The sequence below is a fragment of the Canis aureus genome, chromosome 6 (genome assembly GCF_053574225.1).
Source record: "Canis aureus isolate CA01 chromosome 6, VMU_Caureus_v.1.0, whole genome shotgun sequence".
Taxonomy (NCBI): domain Eukaryota; kingdom Metazoa; phylum Chordata; class Mammalia; order Carnivora; family Canidae; genus Canis; species Canis aureus.
The window spans coordinates 15,255,318-15,273,445 of NC_135616.1; the positions used below are offsets into that span (position 1 = coordinate 15,255,318).

General features: G+C 39.3%; 1 long non-coding RNA gene across 1 annotated transcript in view; it reads right to left on the reverse strand.

Moving 5' to 3' along the window:
• Positions 1-8,399: 8,399 nt before the first annotated feature.
• The window catches only part of LOC144315132 (uncharacterized), a 48,055-nt gene continuing 38,326 nt past the window's right edge, over positions 8,400-18,128 (reverse strand). The window contains exons 2-3 of the long non-coding RNA XR_013380910.1: positions 11,398-11,522; positions 8,400-8,682 (exon numbers count right to left, since the gene is read on the reverse strand). This is a non-coding gene — a long non-coding RNA (uncharacterized LOC144315132). The remainder of the gene's footprint in view (positions 8,683-11,397; positions 11,523-18,128) is intronic.

Below are 18,128 nucleotides of genomic sequence, written 5' to 3' on the forward strand. Positions count from 1 at the left end.
TAGGCCTGTAAGGAACAATGATCAATTTCCTCATAATCCTGCAAAAGATGTTGACTTCTCTGATTTATCAATCTTCCTTTGTGGGGATCCCTGGTGGCTCAGTGGTTTGGCGACTGCCTTTGGCCCAGGGTGCGGTCCTGGTGTCCCGGGATCGAATCCCACATCGGGCTCCTGGCATGGAGCCTGCTTCTCCCTCTGCCTGTGTCTCTGCCTCTCTCTCTCTCTCTCTCTATCATAAATTAAAAAAAAAATCTTCCTTTGTACTCACAGCACATTGCACTGGCCAAGGTTAGACCCAACAAAGTATCAGACAAGTTCTCTAAGCTTAAGAATATTACAAGCTTATTGCTATATTTGGAGTCAAGTGCAGCAACAAGAACTTCAGGATTTGGCTACCATTCCTTCCATCTTCAAAACAACTTGGTTAGGTAAAATTTGAGTTATTGCGCTCACGTAGACAAGGCTATTAGGGTACAGGAGGTGAAAGCTAAGGTCATACAACTAATTAGTGGCTGAGCCAAATCTTGGAGTTAGGTTTCTTTGTCTTTGGTTTCTCCCACTAGACCAAATCATTTCTTTAGGGCAATGCCAACACAGCATTCTAGGTGTTTAGATTTATTTCTAAGGTTGATCTGGCTCCATCAAGAATATATTAAAAAAAAAAAACCCAAAACAAAAACACCACCTGATTTGTAATTGGAGCCTGAAGTAACACCCACTGCCTGAGCTGATGATTTTGTTACCAGCTGCTGGAACACTTCAATGGGAAGACGTGAAATTCCTGCAGGAAATGACTCCAGGCAGCTCTGAATTAGTAAGGAAATTAAATGACTAACTTCAATGTTTCCTGGTTTTTGTCTATCTTAATTAACGATTTATTTTGGTAAAGAAAAAATTGAACAACTTTCTAATAGTCAACATGTAAAATTTAATATCTGTTTATAGTAAAAATATGATTCCCACGTCTGTTTTTATTTAAAGAAAAAAATGTCTTTAAACAATTTTCAGTAACTATATTCATTAAATGGTTCTTAAAAAAAAAAAAAGGACCCAACAATTACAGCATATGTGTGTGGGAAATATCAATTTCCTTTTCATAGTTCCCAAAGGTGCACTTGAGAAAAATGTGTTGATTATTAACAGGGCTAATATTTTTGTGGTAATGTTATTACTGAACATCTACAATAATTGGAGTTTGAGATTGACAGAAGTATTATAGCCAGAATACATTATTGATTTCCAGTCACATTAAATATAGCATGGGCCTAATTGCATGTTGTTACGACTTTTGATACATATTTTGATATGACTCTTATTTTACCTTCATTCATTTATTTAACAAAATTTACTAAATGTGTGCTATGTGTCCGGCTTTCTTCTAGGTGCTGAAAATACGTGATAAATTAAACAAAGCTCTTGCTCCCATGGAGATCATGTTCTAGTTGAGGGAGATGGATGATACCGAAAAGCAGGGAAATCTGTCAGGTAGTGGTAATGAGGTGAGAATGATGGAAGGTGCTTCTTCAGATGAGGTGGAATCAGGCAGCTGGGTAAGTCCTGCATCGGTCTCTTTGTAGAAACTTGATGACTTAACACTTAACTCATCATGGCATCCTGTCCTGTCTTGTCCCGGGCCCACAAGTGTTTAGCATACATTTTTGAGCTCAAGGATAATGGAATACAATTTCAAGAAAGCTGCTTTTTATATCTGTGTGAATTTCCCCTTTCTTTCTGGCTTTCTTTACTAGATAATATGTCTTAGGAATGAAGAGAATGAGGCAAAATTAAGATTCTCATCACAGAGCTGGTTTGCTGTCTTGCCAAAAAACTTGTATGCAAACTTTTATCACTAGTTAAGTTTAGAGGCACCAACTTTATTTTTACTAAAACGAAATAAACAAAATTCTATCTGATATCTCAGGTATGACTATGAACAGCAACAACAGGTGGTACCTTTCATTGAACAATAGAACCGAGTACCGAACTTCTCATACAATTTTTTTCTTATTTTCACGAGAGCCCTCCATATGGGTACGACTGTTCCCATCTTATAGGTAAAGAAACTGGGACTCAGATACATTAAATGTGTTCCTGGAGGTTCCAGAACTATTAATACCCCACATAGTTGGAGTGTTATGTCACTTCTAGATCCCATGCTGCTGGGAGGAATGAAGGAGATTATCTTATCTAACATCATTTGACATATGGGCAAAAGGAGACAGCTCTTGTGGCCTGCCCAAAGTCACAGAGCCAGTGAGCTGGTGGTAGAGTTGGGACTAGCTCCAGTTGACTGTGCTGCCTCCCTATGAAAGCTGTGAAAACCAAGCTCTATAACTCACTACCTTTCCAATAAATGTCCAGGACCCCTCCTTCATACCATACTTTAAAAAAATCAATTCCAGGTGAATCAATGATATAAATATGAGAGATAAACAACAAAATTTTTAAAAGAAAAAAACAGGAGAATATCTTCATGACCTTGAGTGGGCAAAGAAGTGCTAACAAACATGAAAGTTAAAAATGGGTACACTGAATTATATTAAAATTAAGAATTTCTGTTCATGAAAGGGTGCCATTAAGAAAATGAAAATGAAAATCACAGGATAAGACAAGATATCTGCAATATGTATATCTAGCAAAGGCCTCATATCCAGTGTGAGTGCAAGTGTGTATATTCATTTCTACAAATAATGGCAAAAAAGGCAGTTAATCCAATAGAAAAATGGACAAAAACCTGGAACAGGTATTTCACAAAAGAGGATATAGTACTAGCTAGTTAACATATGAAAGGGTGCTCAACATTCTTAGTTATTGGGAAAATTCAAATTAAATCTACAATTTGATACTGTTACACACTTCCAAGAAAGATTAAAATGAAAAGATAGAATATTAAGTTGGACTATATGAAACTGTAATGTTTTCAGGCCAGAAATAAGCAAATATCAACAATTTCATATAGTTTAATCTGTACCAAGTATTGAGAAGGACTTGGAACTCCAGAGCTTCAGACACTATTTGTGAAGTATCAGTTGGCACAACCCTTTGCAAATCTGTTTGGCAGTATGGCAGTTAGCTATTGCTGTGTAACAAACACTGAAGCTTACTAACTCAAAAAAAGAACTTTTAAATTTATACAAGTCTTGTTGGCTAGGTGGTCAGCTTGCTGGTCTGTGTTAGGTTCAGTTAATCTCCCCTGGGCTTATTCATGCACTTGTGATCAACAGGCAGAATGGCTGGGGGCTGGCCAGTAGGATGGCCTTGTCCAGGATCACCTGCTCTCCTCCTCATGGCTCCCACAATCCTTCAGCAAGCTAGCCTGGACATGTGATCAAGGAGAAGCCAGAGAAAAGGCAAAAGCAGGCAAGTGCTTTTATGAACTCTACTTATATCACGTTTTCTCCTGTCTCGTTGGCCAAAGCAAGTCACATGACCAAAGCTCTGAGTTAGCATGGGAGGGAACTATGGTGGCATAAATACATAGATGCATGAAATACTGGGCCAGGATTTATTCAAACTGGACAAACATGTATATACTCTATGATCCAGTAATTTCACTTTTAGGTATATACCTAACAGAAAGGTCTGCATGTGCTCACCAAGATACGTGTCCAACAATACAAACCGAAGCACTGTTTGTAATACTCTCAAACTGAAAACAACTCAAATATCCATCCATGTAGAGTGGATAAGCAAGCATACTGTGCTATATTCATGCAGTGGAACAGCATACAGCAATAAGAATGAATGGATTACAACAACATGTAGACAGATAGGTACACAGATAGGTAGGTAAGTAGATAGATAGATAGATAGATTGATAGATAGATAGATAGAATAAACAAATAAACAGTAAAATAAATCTATGGTGTTAGAAGTCAAGCTGGTGGCTAACCTCAAAGAAAAGTAGCGACAGGAAACGGGCAGGCAGGGCTTCTGTGGTATTAGTCATGTTCTAGTGCTTGGTCTGGGTACTAGTTACATCACTGTGTTCATTTTGAGAATGTTTATTAAAATGGACACAGGTTTTATACACTTTCTCTATGTGTGCTTACATCACCGCAATTTACATAAAATCAGGGTTTTATTTGTTTGCTATTTAATTTGCGTTCTGTTCTCCTATAAAAAAATTCAGGTAACTTTAATTCCATGGATTGTTTCCTCTGTGAAGGTGGTTGGATTTCAAAATTAACAAGCAAATTAGTTGTATCATCATTAAGGTCACCACTTAGTTCTGTTCAATTCAATTCAATTCAATTCAATTCAATTCAATTCAATTCGACTTAGTAAAATGGATTGAGGGCCCAAAGCACAGTGTCAGCACATTGGAAGCTAAAAGGAGAATGAGGCTTCCTCTTTGGTTGCTTTTCAGACCTCATTGTGCACCTGAATCAATCCAGGGAACCAGTAAAATGTGCTAATTCATGGGCTTCAACTCCACAGATGCTGATTTTGTCGATCTGGGATGGAGACTAACATATAACATTTTTAATTAAGCACCGGAGGTAATAACAATGCTATAAATCTTTGGATCACATTTTGACAAAACTAGCAGGAATTAATAATCAGTGGCAAATAAATTTTGTTTTTAAAGAACTACTAACACAAGATACAAACTATAATAGAACTATAAAGAACATGACATTGGATGGAGGAGTTACAATTTATTAAAAGAAGTGGGATTGAGTTAAATTTGGCATTGAAACAGGGCATTTATAGGAAAGGTTATAGCTGCATTTAATGAAAATATACCTAGAGCTTACTGTATGCCAGGTACTTGTCTTCAGGGGTGGAGATACAGTAGTGAACAGCACAGACCCAAGTGTCTGCCCAGTAGAGTTTTTGTGTTGGTGAAAACAGTCTTCCTCTAGGTGAAGGCAGCATCTACAGGGAAGTACCAAGAAATAAACCAAGAGAGGCAGAAAGGAACCAAATTGTAGAAGCTTTTTGGCATCTAGTACTATTTTTATATTCTAAACTAAAATAGTTTCTTCCATTCTTTGGGTCCCAAACCTTCAAATAGCTAAACTGTTTTCTTGTCATACTCTCCCCTTTGTGATTATTCAGTCCCACAATGCATCTTTAGCAACCCCATTTTACCTTTGCTGTTTATGTTGACCTCTGGTTTCCCTCCAACTTTATCACATCTTTTTTTGTTATTTTTTAATCCAGAGCATTCTGGGTAATCTCACAAGAATTATAAAAAGATTGTCAATTTCCTCTAATTCTATAACAGAGAACATCTTCATAAACATCTTATAAGAGTTTTGGCTTCATTTCTTAAGAACTGTCCTGCACTCTTACAAGGACTCTCTGCCATCACTCCAGGAGTTTGTAGGTGTAAGTTTATCACTCTCCTATATCTACTCATCTACCAAAGATCTGTATTTCAGGTGACAACTGCTATCCTTATTCTGGCTGGCTACCTCCATAGTCCATTCTTTATTTTTTATGTTGACATTTGGGGGAAGGTTTGTTGATATAAGATATACCAGTTAGCTGGATGTCAACTGAAAAAGTCATCAGCTTACAGTTGATGATAGTGATTCCTTCCTCAGATTCATTAGCACAGACGTTTCATGAATGGCAGTAGCAAGGCACTTGACAATTCTCCAAAGATTGATGAAAAATAAAACAGTTCTTTATATTCAGTCTCCCACTCAGGTTTCTCTCCATGTGACAGGGGTATTTCTCTCTCTCTATTTCTCTTTTTTTTCTCTCTCTCTCTCTTTAAAATTTGGTTGTGGTAAGAACACTTAGCCTGAGATCTATCCTCCTAGATTTGTAAGTGTGGAATACGGTCTTATTTATATGTGCAATGTCATATAACTGACCTCTAGAACTTATTCATCTTGTATCACTGAGATGTTATAGCCATCAATTGGCAACTCCCCATATCCCCTGGCAGTCCCTAGCAACCTATTCTTTGCCTCTATAAGTTTGACTATTTTAGACACTTCATACAAATGGACTCACATACTATTTTGTCCTTCTATGACTTGTTAATTTAGCACAATGTCCTCAAAGTTCATCCCTGTATTCATATAATATAGGATTTCCTTCTTTTTTAAGGCCTAAATAATGTAATAATACATATATACATATCACTTTTTCTCTATCCATCCGTCAGACATTTCCATTGTTTCCACATTTTGGCCACTGTGAATAACACTGCACTCTACATGGGAGGGCTAATAATTTTTTGATATGTTGATTTTTCAATTCTTTGGATAGATACCCAGAAGTGGGATTGTTGGATCATATGGTAGTTCTAAGTTTTTGAGGAACTTCAATACTGGTTTCCATAGCAGGTGCATCATTTTACATTTCCACCAACACTGGTGGGGTGTCCACCCACCAGAGCCCTGGACTTCACTTTTCCCAGATCCTCAAGCATCCCCTCTCTATCTTGTATGTTCAGTCCCTCTTGCTGGCAAACAACTTTGCTCTGCTCACACACATGCATCTAAAGGATGTTCCCTAAACCCTGTTATTTTCTTAGGCTCCTTGAGAACGTGGGGAAGTATCTTCCTCAATAATGAGTCCTTTATCACTAAATCACTGCCCGTCTGCCTCCTCATCCCCAAGTCAATACCCGTAGTGCCAAATAAGGGAGAATGCCATGAAGCTGCGAGTCTTTCACCGTCTCCTGATCTCTAAGCCCACTGCCCTTGTATCTTCTTTTTTCCTTCTGGCCTCTCTTTAACTCTGGCTCCCGGGTTGGGTGGCTTTCCTTGAGGGTATCACTCCCACACAGGCCTCGAAAAAGTGCCTCTCCAACACCCTCGAAAAGTGTCCTCTCCAACACCCCAATCCAGATGAGGTCAGAAAATACCTTTTGTAATTCCCCACAGCACAACAAAGACTAGCCAGAAACCTTTAAACAAAGCAGGACTGAAGATTTGGGGTAAATAACTAATGGAATAACCTAAAACCTAATTATCTGTCCAAGGAACTAGGCTTCCTCATAGACTTTCAGCCTGAGGATGCCTCCCAGCCTGTGTTCCCTATGGCAGAGAGCATCTTTCCTTGATGTAGGAGCTTCTTCAAGTCCTTCTCAAAATCCTCCTCAAAGTCCAGACTCAGGAAAGTGAGACCCAGAGATAGCTAATGGTCCTCTCTCCTGCTTGCTTTCTCTTTCCCTGCAGTTTCACTGTCCTTGCTGAATAAACAACTTTCCTGACACTTAAAAGTACACCCCACTCATAATGTATGGGTAAGGTCTTGACCCATGGCCTTAATAGGCGAATCCTTCCAGATACAACATGATGAACACAACCTCTATGGGAGACATAGGCATAGCAGCTCAAGTATAATTTTGTTATAGAATCACCATTTAAAACTATCACTGGCCACTTAATTACTAAATTCACTGGCCTCCTCTTGGTTTTCCTTCTCTTCTTTCACTGAGGCACTGGAACCCCTCCCTGACCCCACCCTGGTCCCACTTGATACTCTTTCAAACCCTCTTGGCTTCAGGGACACTGTTCTCTTCCAGGTTTTCTCTAAACTCTCAGACCACTTTCTCTCTGTTTTCACCACCTATACTTCCTCCTCTTACACACTGGTGTTGCATAAGATTGTGTTCTTGGCCTTCTTTTCTTTCTCTTTTCAATTGCTCTCTTCACCTGAGTAGATGTTTGTTCTAGAACACTCAAAATGGTGTTGGAACATTGGATTAGTCACTAGCATTAGTGACTCTTTTCTGTGTAGACACAGCTCCTTTCTTCTCAACACATCTTCCTCCTTACCACCCCCTAGACATCTCAAAACCCAACCCCCCAAAAAGTGTCCTTTTCTTGTTGACCTTTCCTCATTCTAATATCACTTCTTTCTTTGAATCCACCATGCATTTTAAACATTTTATTGCATGAAAGCCACCATTCCAATGTGCTCCGTCCTCATAACACATCTACTGACTGGATATGATTATCTCTACTTTGGAGTGGAGACCAGGCCTTGCTGAGGCCCAATGACCTGCCTTGTGTCACACGATTAGTGAGTGGTGGACCTGGGACTCTGAATGTAAGCCATACAGCTTTATTTTTGCCTTGTTGGGGCACCTGTCTTACTCTGCCTTCTATGCTTATTTTTGCAATTATTTAATTCCTTTGCATGCAAACTCTTGAGGAACTTTCTTATTTTTCCTTTCAGCTCCTGGCATCAGGCTTAGAATTTGGAATTTTGGAAGATAGTCTCAATTTCAAATATTTTATTGCACCATACACATAATTTGACCCAGTTTGGGGCTTGTAAAGTGTGGTCAGTGTATACAAATGCCTTGAGTATTGCAGGAAATCAATAAACAGCTATAAAATTGAATTGAATAATTTGGGCAAACAAGCCAGGCTTATTTCAGATTTAAGTGAAAGAGATAAAGAAAGAGAGAGAGTAAATGATCCTAATCCAAATATAATGCTTTATTAAAACAACAAGCATAAATTTCAAGTGGTTACTGATTACTAGCACCTGTGTGTGCTTTGCAAGACTGATGCAATACAGAGTAAGAAAGAACAGCTTTCTGCATCATTTCACTTCCAACGTCAGAACAGAGGGGGAAGAAACGTCTGACCATGGTTTAATTCCTCCATGACTGGTCTGTGACTATCTGTTCTTCCATAAAAGTGTTGCTCTTGTCCAATTTCACCTGCTTAATTTTCATCCAGGGTGAGTCTATCTGCCAGTCTGTAACAAAACAAAACAAAACAAAATAAAACAAAACAAAAATAGTATTTTTTATTTCAACACTTAAGTATGCTCTTTTCAACCTGCTTCTTAGGGTAAGTAGGCTTTCTTTCCTAGACATTTCTAGAAATTTAAAATTAGTGGTATGAATTTATTTCTTCACTCAACTTTAACACCAATTACCTGTTTTGGTCCTTTCCTGAGAGCATGTACCGAGGCCCCATGTCCTCATCAGTACCATTTCCCAAATCAATGGGTTGGATACCCAAAGGTTAATCTCATCAGAACAATGTGAATTCTTACTAATTGGAGACAGACCAGGGTATACTGTCTTTGTCATGACTTTTTCTCCTAGACCTTGGGCCTCTTTCACTTCAGAGTTCAGAGTTCAGCTTCTGCTCTTACATCTCAACATGGAGTTACTTTCTTCAAATACCAAACTACAAGTGACTGTTACTCTGGAAGGATGTCTGCCATTTATTTGTAAATAATTGTAGCGTTTTCTTCTTACCCTTCTACTCTACTGGCCTTTTACATTCCTATCATTCTACATCCCCCACTTTGAAGTAAGATCAGTTTTTGTCTTAATAGATGAACCAGAGAACAGTTCTCAGAAGGTCTGACAACGCAGCAATAGATAGATTAAATCGCACTACATGTTGTCATTCAGCAAAGCCGTTTACAGACAGAGCTATTTTGAAGCCATTAAAAAATGCTATCCATCTCGAACTTGCCATCTGCCTTCTGTTTCTGGACTCGTCTATTGCGTTAGCTAAGAGATTAGTCTCAGCAGCCAGCTTCCCTCTAGCTCTCCCGTGACACTCGGGGAGACTCTTATGGGAAGAAGGCAATTTATTTTAGCTGAACGACCACATGGCTAACTATACACGGCAATTATACAAAGCAAATGTATCAACTTCTGCCATAGGAGGCAGGAGTTCCCTTTCTGGTCATTAATAATGAACACTCTTCAGTAAGTAGGAAAACATTTACCAAATAAAATGGCCTATTATAGATGATCCCCCAGGCAGCTGAGAAACCGCATGGCCATTGAGGAAAGGGGAAGCCAAGAAGGCTGAGCTGCCTCACAACTGTGCTTGGTTATCCTGGAAGCAACTCCAAACCGGCAGAAGATGTGACCCATTGGCTCTTTGTGCAGAAATGTCTAGTCCGAAAAGAAGTGGTCTGGTCTTTCTATATTGCAATTCCATTGCTTCCTTTCCTGGCAGCTGCATAATTGGGAATGCCGTGAAATCAAAACAAGGAGCAAGTAAATTAGAGCCGGGAAGTGTCAAGTTGATCTACTGTAGCTTTGGGGGGCAGGAGTGCCGGGCAAATTCAGATTTCTCCCTGAGTCCCCTCTCACCACTTCACCCGCCATTTAAAACGCTTGTTCCTTGTACTTCTGGAGCTCTCTTGAGGCTCCTGTTTGCTCTACTGCTTGGGCTATGACTTGGTCCACAGTCACTTATTCAGCATACTCCTTTGCAGGCATTTTAATGAACAAAATCCCTGAAAAGGCGCTGACATTTTAATGCCTCCTATTGATACTTTATATTGAGGCAACAAGCTTTGTACTGCATTCAAAGCCTTTGCAAATCCAAATGCTCTGGGGTCTTAGCTACCTTGCTTGCACATGGGGTATAATTAAAAGAGACACGAAACATGTGCACTTACACCCCGCTCTCATATTGAAGACAGCTGACCATTGCCTAATTAATTTTCAACACCCTTATGAGGTAGGTGTGCATTGCCCTGGCTTCACAGATGGATGACTTCAGGCAGTGGAATGATAAAATCGAAAGCCTCAGGGCAAAGACTGTGCCTTTGATGAATTCTGCAAAGGGCCAAATGGTGATAGAGTAATGGTTTAAAAAAAAAACCACATTAATAATAGTGTGATGAAACCTGTGGCTTCTCAGCTGGTCCAAAATGTAACCTAGCTCAAGTGTTTTACCAAACTCCATTAAAAATTTACTCTACTCAATTATAGTTTTGTGAACTGAACGCGTGTATGCATCCCTTCTGGTAAACCACAAAGGATGCAGCAATAAGAACCAACTTGGCAACTATACACTGTTGTTGAACTTCAAAGCTCTTTAAAAACTTTTGAAATGTTATTAAAGTTTTTAAAAATGTAGTCATGAAACACATATTCATTGAGGTAATTATGTGCAAGGCACTGAACTGGGTGTTTAGTCTCTGTCCAATGGACTTACTGTCCAATGGGAAATAAGACATCGGCAATCACCTTACAGAGTGATCAATGCAAACTACGGTAAACAAAGCCTGTTATGGGAGTGGATTCCCATGAGGGGCACCTACTCCAGACTTAGGGAGTAGGAAAGGCTTCCAGAGAAATCATAACATACTGTACTTAAACTGATAGCTTGAAGCCTGGTAGAAGCCAACCAGAGGAAGGAATGGGACTTGGTAAATTGAGCCCATGGGCTGCCATTTTAAAACTGCAGAGTAGATAATGAAAATGCAACATTAGTAAGAGCTGTTCAGTTGGTTTAAGCCAAATATGTATTTTTTTAAAGATTTTATTCATTCATTTGAGAGAGACAGAGCACAAGTAGGGAGTGAGGAGAGGTAGAGGTAGAACCAGACTCCTCATGCAGGGCTTGATCCAAGGACCTTGATATTGTGACCTGAGCTGAAGGCAGACACTTAAGTGACTGAGCCACCCAGGCACTTCTAAGCCAAATATACCTTGTTAAAAGCAACCTTCTTGTCTCCATACACCTTTAGAAGTGAGGTCTCCTTCTGAAGCAGATGGTCCAAGCAAGTGATTTCAGAAATGCAACTGATGAGAACATGGGGCTTCTCTATATGGTCTCAGAAAAAAAGGAAGTATAAAAAGCAATTAGTGAAAAAAAAAAAAAGCAATTAGTGTTAAAACTGCAGGTAGAAATAAACTCATATCTCTAATTTTAAATCTCTAGGAACATCTAGAAAATATACCTTCCACAAGAAGCAGGTTTAGAAGAACATACCAGAATGGGGCAGATTTCCTTTAGAACCTAATGGGAAACTTAACTGATGATAAAGACAGGAGGGAAAAGAAGGAAAGAAGAAAAGAAAGAAGGAAAGAAAATGAAGACATGGCAACCCAGTTCATATGTGATGTGACTAATAAACCTGGTAAAAGAATTTGAGAAAAAAAATTCCAAAAGAATAAAACTGACTCTTAAAATGGATTTCATACTGGTTCATTATTCATTATTTCAACTATGCCTGGGTGCATAGTTTCAAAGGTGCCTGGGTGGCTTAGTGGGTTAAGCGGCCAACTCTTGACCAGGTCACAATCTCAGGGTCCTGGGATCAAGCACCCCCCGTCCCCCAGTGGGCTCCCAGCTCAGCCAGGAGTTTGCTTGATAATTTTCTCTCTCCCTTTCCCTCTGCCCCCCAACTCTCTCTCTCAAATAAATAAGTAAATTTTTAAAGAAAGAGATCATAGTTCATAGAAAACACTTAGTAGTAGCCATTCAACCAAAGCAAGCATTCTTTTATTTATTTATTTATTTACGATAGTCACAGAGAGAGAGAGAGAGGCAGAGACATAGGCAGAGGGAGAAGCAGGCACCATGCACCGGGAGCCCGAAGTGGGACTCAATCCCGGGTCTCCAGGATCGCGCCCTGGGCCAAAGGCAGGCGCTAAACCGCTGCGCCACCCAGGGATCCCCAAAGCAAGCATTCTTTTTCTTTATTTCAAATAAGCAATGTCAGGCACAAGGAAAAAGGACATTTTTAATATTCAAGTGACTTCTGGGGAAACCTGGCAAATCAGACACAGGATTACAATACCTCCCTCATCTTGAACTTAATGCAATGGAATGGATAGTAGATATATAAACCCAATAAATGATACAGGAGCATTGTTTTAACTTTGGAAAGTGTCTAGAAATGGAAGACTCTGGATATTGATGTCTGCCTCGATATAAAGTCCCTCCAGAAAGAATTCTGTGGAGGTGATACACAGACATAATTCAAAAAATCTCATTAATTTTGCCCACTTCCCTCCTATTTGGGGAATGGGATATGGCACCCAGGGGTGAAAATGAAGCACATCTTTTCCAGGGAGAAGTTCTTCCTTGACACCCTGCATAACTAGTACTTAGCTATGAAGGAAGAAACCACTATCGCCCCTCATTTTCTTTTTCTCTGACTAGCAAGAAGGCAGGACAAAATCTGTAAAAAAAAAAACAAAAACAAAAACACCAGGAGTTATATTTTTCTAAGAGCAAATAAGGGCCTTAACTGCACAGGAAGAGAAAAGAAGTAAAACGAAAGCCCCTGAGGATGATGATGAGCCCAGGGAAGCTTCATAGGAAGCCCTGAGGATGGAAAAGGGTACACCACACCCAAATCCCTTACTTTATTTTATTGCACTCAAGCTGGGACTAAGGAGCCCTTCACTACTGGGGAGAGGCATGGAAGCCAGGAGAGTTTTTAAAAACTAGAGCAGAGTGTCTCCAACAGAAGCAATGACTTGGTGTCTAAGCTTGAATTGGGGTAATACTCCAGAATTTCAGGGCATCTCTCAGGCGAGCAAGACACACTAGAACTTTTAACAGAATTTTAGGGAAGAGGACTGAACCAGGGATTACATTCCCCAGCTGTAATTAAACACAATCCTGGATTTATTCTTTCCTCTTGCTCCAGCAAAAGTAAAAGAAAGTAGAACATAGGCTGTCAGCACAAAAACAGGAGAAAGAAATGGGGAAGAAGTCAGAGAACAGTATATAATACTTGGGTAGAGCTGTCCCTATCAAATAAGTATAAAGTGAAAGGAAATGCCTCTACAATTATGTAGTGATACTACAGCAAGAAAGGGAAGAAGTTATGAAAGACAAATGAAGACATCATTCTCAAGGAAGACAATAGAGCAGGAATGCTCTCTGTTACCTGTCCTCTACACTCTCAAAGTGCTGAAAGAGGATAGGAAATCTATAAAACCAAAGTTCCAAGCTAGATCTGGAACTTTCTTGGTTTAGAGTGAAACATTCTTTTTAATAGTCACATAGTGTCCCATCATCCCTATTGATGCATATTGATGTATGCCCATGTTTTTTTGTTGTTATTTGATGACTACGTTACAATTTAAAGCCTTCTATATGATACTGGCATTTCAAAAAAAAATTTATTTATTTATTTGGCAGAGAGAAAGAGACAGAGCACAAGTGAGGACAGAGGCAGGCAGAGGGAGAAGGAGAAGCAGGATCCTCGCAGAGCAGAGAGCCCGACATGGGGCTCGATATTGGTAATCAATCTCACTAATAATAAAGAATGCAAATTACAACAACCAGTATCCATTCTGCTTCTGGAAAGCTGAAGTAAAAGTGCTTTCCCTGTACTTCCTGCTAAGAACAGATAGGAATCCTGGACATTATCTATAAAACAATATAAGAGGACTCTGAAACATGGAGAGAATGCAGAGTAGCTAGAGGCCCCAGAACCCAAAGAACAAGGGGGCAGTGAGCTCTCTGGGTTTTCTCTTTGCCTCATACATCCCAGACTGCATGCTGGGGGAGTGGGCAACGAGGACATCTCACTAGGCCTAGACAAGCAAAGCCCTAGAAGAACCTGCTTGCTCTAATCAGACCAGGAAAGGGCAGTCTATTAGGATAGAACACTTTTAGACGATAATGCTCTCTACCCCAGACAGATCCCATGGAAAAAGATAGTCCCCGCCCCACATTGCCAGCAAAGTCTGACTAGGGAGCTCAAACTTCCACTCTCAATGAGCTCCAGTGGACACCCCCTGTACCCCACAGCCCCTCCTCACCATGGGGGTGGTGTCACAGAAGTCCAAGTGAGGAATTGGGACTTTCTTCCCCACCTGGTGGTGATGAGCCCCCCTGTCCCCATCACTGGGGCACTACTCTACCCTCATATAAGAATTCATATCTAGAATATATAAAGAATACATGACCTTAACTGTAAAAAAAAAACAACCTAATTCAACTAGAAAATGGGCAAATGACATGAAAAGACACTTCATCAAAGTCAAAATATGGATGGCGGACAAGCACACATTTAATATCCCTAACCTTTAGGGAAATGAAAATTAAGCCCACAAAGCAATAACACTGCACACCAGGTAGAAAAGCTAAATAAAACTTAATGACAACACCAAAAGGTGGCAAGAATGTGGAGAAACTGGATCTGTCATACATTTTTGGAGGGAATGTAAAGCGGTACAACCACTCTGGAAAATAGTGTGGTGGTTTCTTAAAAAACAACAACAACAACTAACCCTTACCATAAGATCCAGCAATGGTCTCTTGGCATTAATGCCAGAGAAGTGAAAACTTGTGTCCACACAAAGAGCTGTATGTAATGTTTACAGCAGCTTTATTTGTGATAGTCTCAAACTGGAAGTGACTGAAAGGTCTCAAGGCAGATAAATGATTAAACAAACCTTGGTAAATCTACACCATGTGATACTCCTCAGCAATAAAAAGCAACAATTATTGATAAACGCAACAACCTGGATGGATTTCAAGGGTATTCTGCTGAGTAAAAAAGGCCAATATCAAAAGGTCATATACTGCATGATTACATTTATATAACATTTTCAAAATAACACATAATTAGAGAATAGAGAACAGAGTACTAGTGTTCAGGAGCTAGGGATGGTGGAGGGGGCAGGTGCGTGACTCTAAGGGGCAAAGGAGGGAGATCTTTGTGGTGACGGCATAGTTCTGTATCTTGGCTGCGGTATGGTGCATGAATCTATGCACGTGGTAAAATGACATAGACCATGCACACTTTATACCAATGTCAATTTTCTGATGTTGATAGGTACTATAGTTATAGAAGATTATAGCCTTTGGGGGAAACTGACTGAAGGGCACACAGACCTCACTGTACTATCTTTGCAACTTGCTGTGAATCTATAATTATTTTGAAATAAAAAGAGAAAAACTCCAACGAAGTATGATTTTTTTTTAACCCATCAGATTGGAAAACACTTTAAAATTTGACAAAATTAACTGCTGGCAAAGTACTAGAGAACAGGTACAGTCATTCTGAAGGGTGACTGGGAGTGTCTATTAGAGCTACACTTAGACACTTTGCCAACAGATTTTAGGCAAAGTGTTTCATCTAAAGCAACACTCATGTGCAAAGGACATGGTGTTTCATCTAAAGCAACACCCATGTGCAAAGGAGAGAGACATGCAAGGATTCCCTGCTGCTTTCCTGGTAAGAGTGAAAAATTAGGACAGCCTAAATCCCTATCAAAAGTGGAATATTAAATAAATTTGGGCATATCCATATAATTAAAAATAGTAGTTTAAAGGAATTATGTTCATATGCAGCAATATGACAAGACCTTAAAAATATAATGTTGCTTTTAAAAAGCCTATTGAAAGGGCTCCTGGATGGCCCAGTGGGTTAAGTCTCTGATTCTTGATTTTGGCTCAGGTCATAATCTCAGGGTTGTGGGATGGAGCTGTGGGGCTCTGCACTGGGAATGGAGCCTGCTTAAGATTCTCTCCCTCTCCCTCTGCACCTCCTTCCCTCTCTCTCTAACAATTAATTAATTAATTAATTTAAAAAGCCAATTACAGAATGACACTTATGGGATAACACCATTTTGAAAGCAAATACATAAAAGAATACAGTATATTTTCTTTAGGCAAACATATGAATTAAAGATATCTAAGTCAAAGATATAAAATATCTCACACAAAATCCTAACTGTTCACATTTGGAGAAGAGAGGAACATAAGGAGAATATATTTATCAGGCATCACTTGGATAATTAAAATGATCCAAGAGTTATTTTTTTAAGTTTATTTTAGGTTTTGGTTGTACCAGCAGTTCACCTCCAAACAGTGACTATTGGATATGTTGATATTTTTCCTTTTGACTATTTTCTTGTACATATTTTAACTTGTTGTATAATGTGTGTGTGTGTGTATAATTTTGAATGCCACATTTTCAGAAACCTAACAAAAGCATTATTCCATCGTATAAACACTGCAAAGAAATTATAACAATACTTACTATTTATTGAGCATCTACTATGTGCAAAGTTAGCATCCTATGTGTGTTACATACATTACTCCTAAATGTCACCAAAATCTTATAAGTTGTTATTCTTTCCATTTTCTATGGATAAACTAAAGATTAAACTGGAGCTAGAAGAGTTTAAGCAATTTGCATAAGGTCATAAATTTGGCCTTACAGAGCAAAGAGCCTGTACTTAATATCCAAATGAGGTGCCTTCAAGCTCATGATAGGTCTTAAGTGATGCTAGCATTCTCGGTCCCCTGTAGATTGTTGGACATTAAAACTGGAACACTTCCTCAAAGCCAACTGTGCAAACAGCCATGATTCTCTGCCAGAGAATCATGGACAGATCTTGGACAGATCAAGGAGATAAACAGCCAGATTGCCTTTCCTCAGAAGAGAAAAGGGGAATGTCACAACAAACCTTTCCCTTGAGTGGCCAAACCTTGATAAATATCATTCTTCTTATGCACCTGTTTCACCACTGTTTACCTGAGGAGAGAATTGGAGGAAACTGTAGATGCCTCTTCACAACAGCTCATAAATATCTAAGAGAGAATATGGCATAGCCTTCATTGAGGAACAACCCTCAGAGATGTTTGATGACTAACAGTCTTGCATTGCTTTCCATTCTAGGTCTTTGCCTAACAAAGACACGGGCAACAAAAGGAATGACAATAACTAGTACTTACAGAGTACTTACATGTACATGTGTGCCAAGCAGTGTTCCAAGGAATATTAACAGGGACAGACGACACAAGAACATCATGCCTAGCACAGTATTGTAAGAAGCAAGAACTTGATCTCCAAATACAGGCATAATTTTTAAAAAATTGGTTAAGTTCTCATATTAGCACACAGGCTCCACTCAAAGCCCCACACAACTGTCATCCACTCACCTATGGTGGGGAAATGATGTGTGACTATAATGACATGATCCACCTGTGCTAAGAGGAGTCTGTGCTAAGTCTCCATCTGTGCAGACTCAGAGGCAGCTATGAAATTAATATTTATTGTTCCATTTAGGAATTGCATTCCTAAATTGGATGGCAATTCTGAATGATCTTTAACTGGACATAGATAAATCACAGATATGGAGGCAGGGTTAGTCCTGTGGGTTCATGTGAAGCTTCCACTACTGAGTGGGGGAAACTGTCCAATCTAATATTGTGCGTCTTATCTGTTGTGTTTATGGTTTAATTTCACACAAGTGCTGACTATTAGCAATACACACCTTGCCCTGAAGAAATAATTATACAAAAAGAGAGAGAACAAGCAAAAGTACTCATTCAGTCTCACCTGTCTTCTTGGAGGAAATAGGAATGTATCTTCTATCCCTTGAGAACAATCTTCTGAGAAACAAAAATTCTTGTTTCCAATAGTGGTTGAACCATAATTAACCCCATTTATACTTTGGAGAT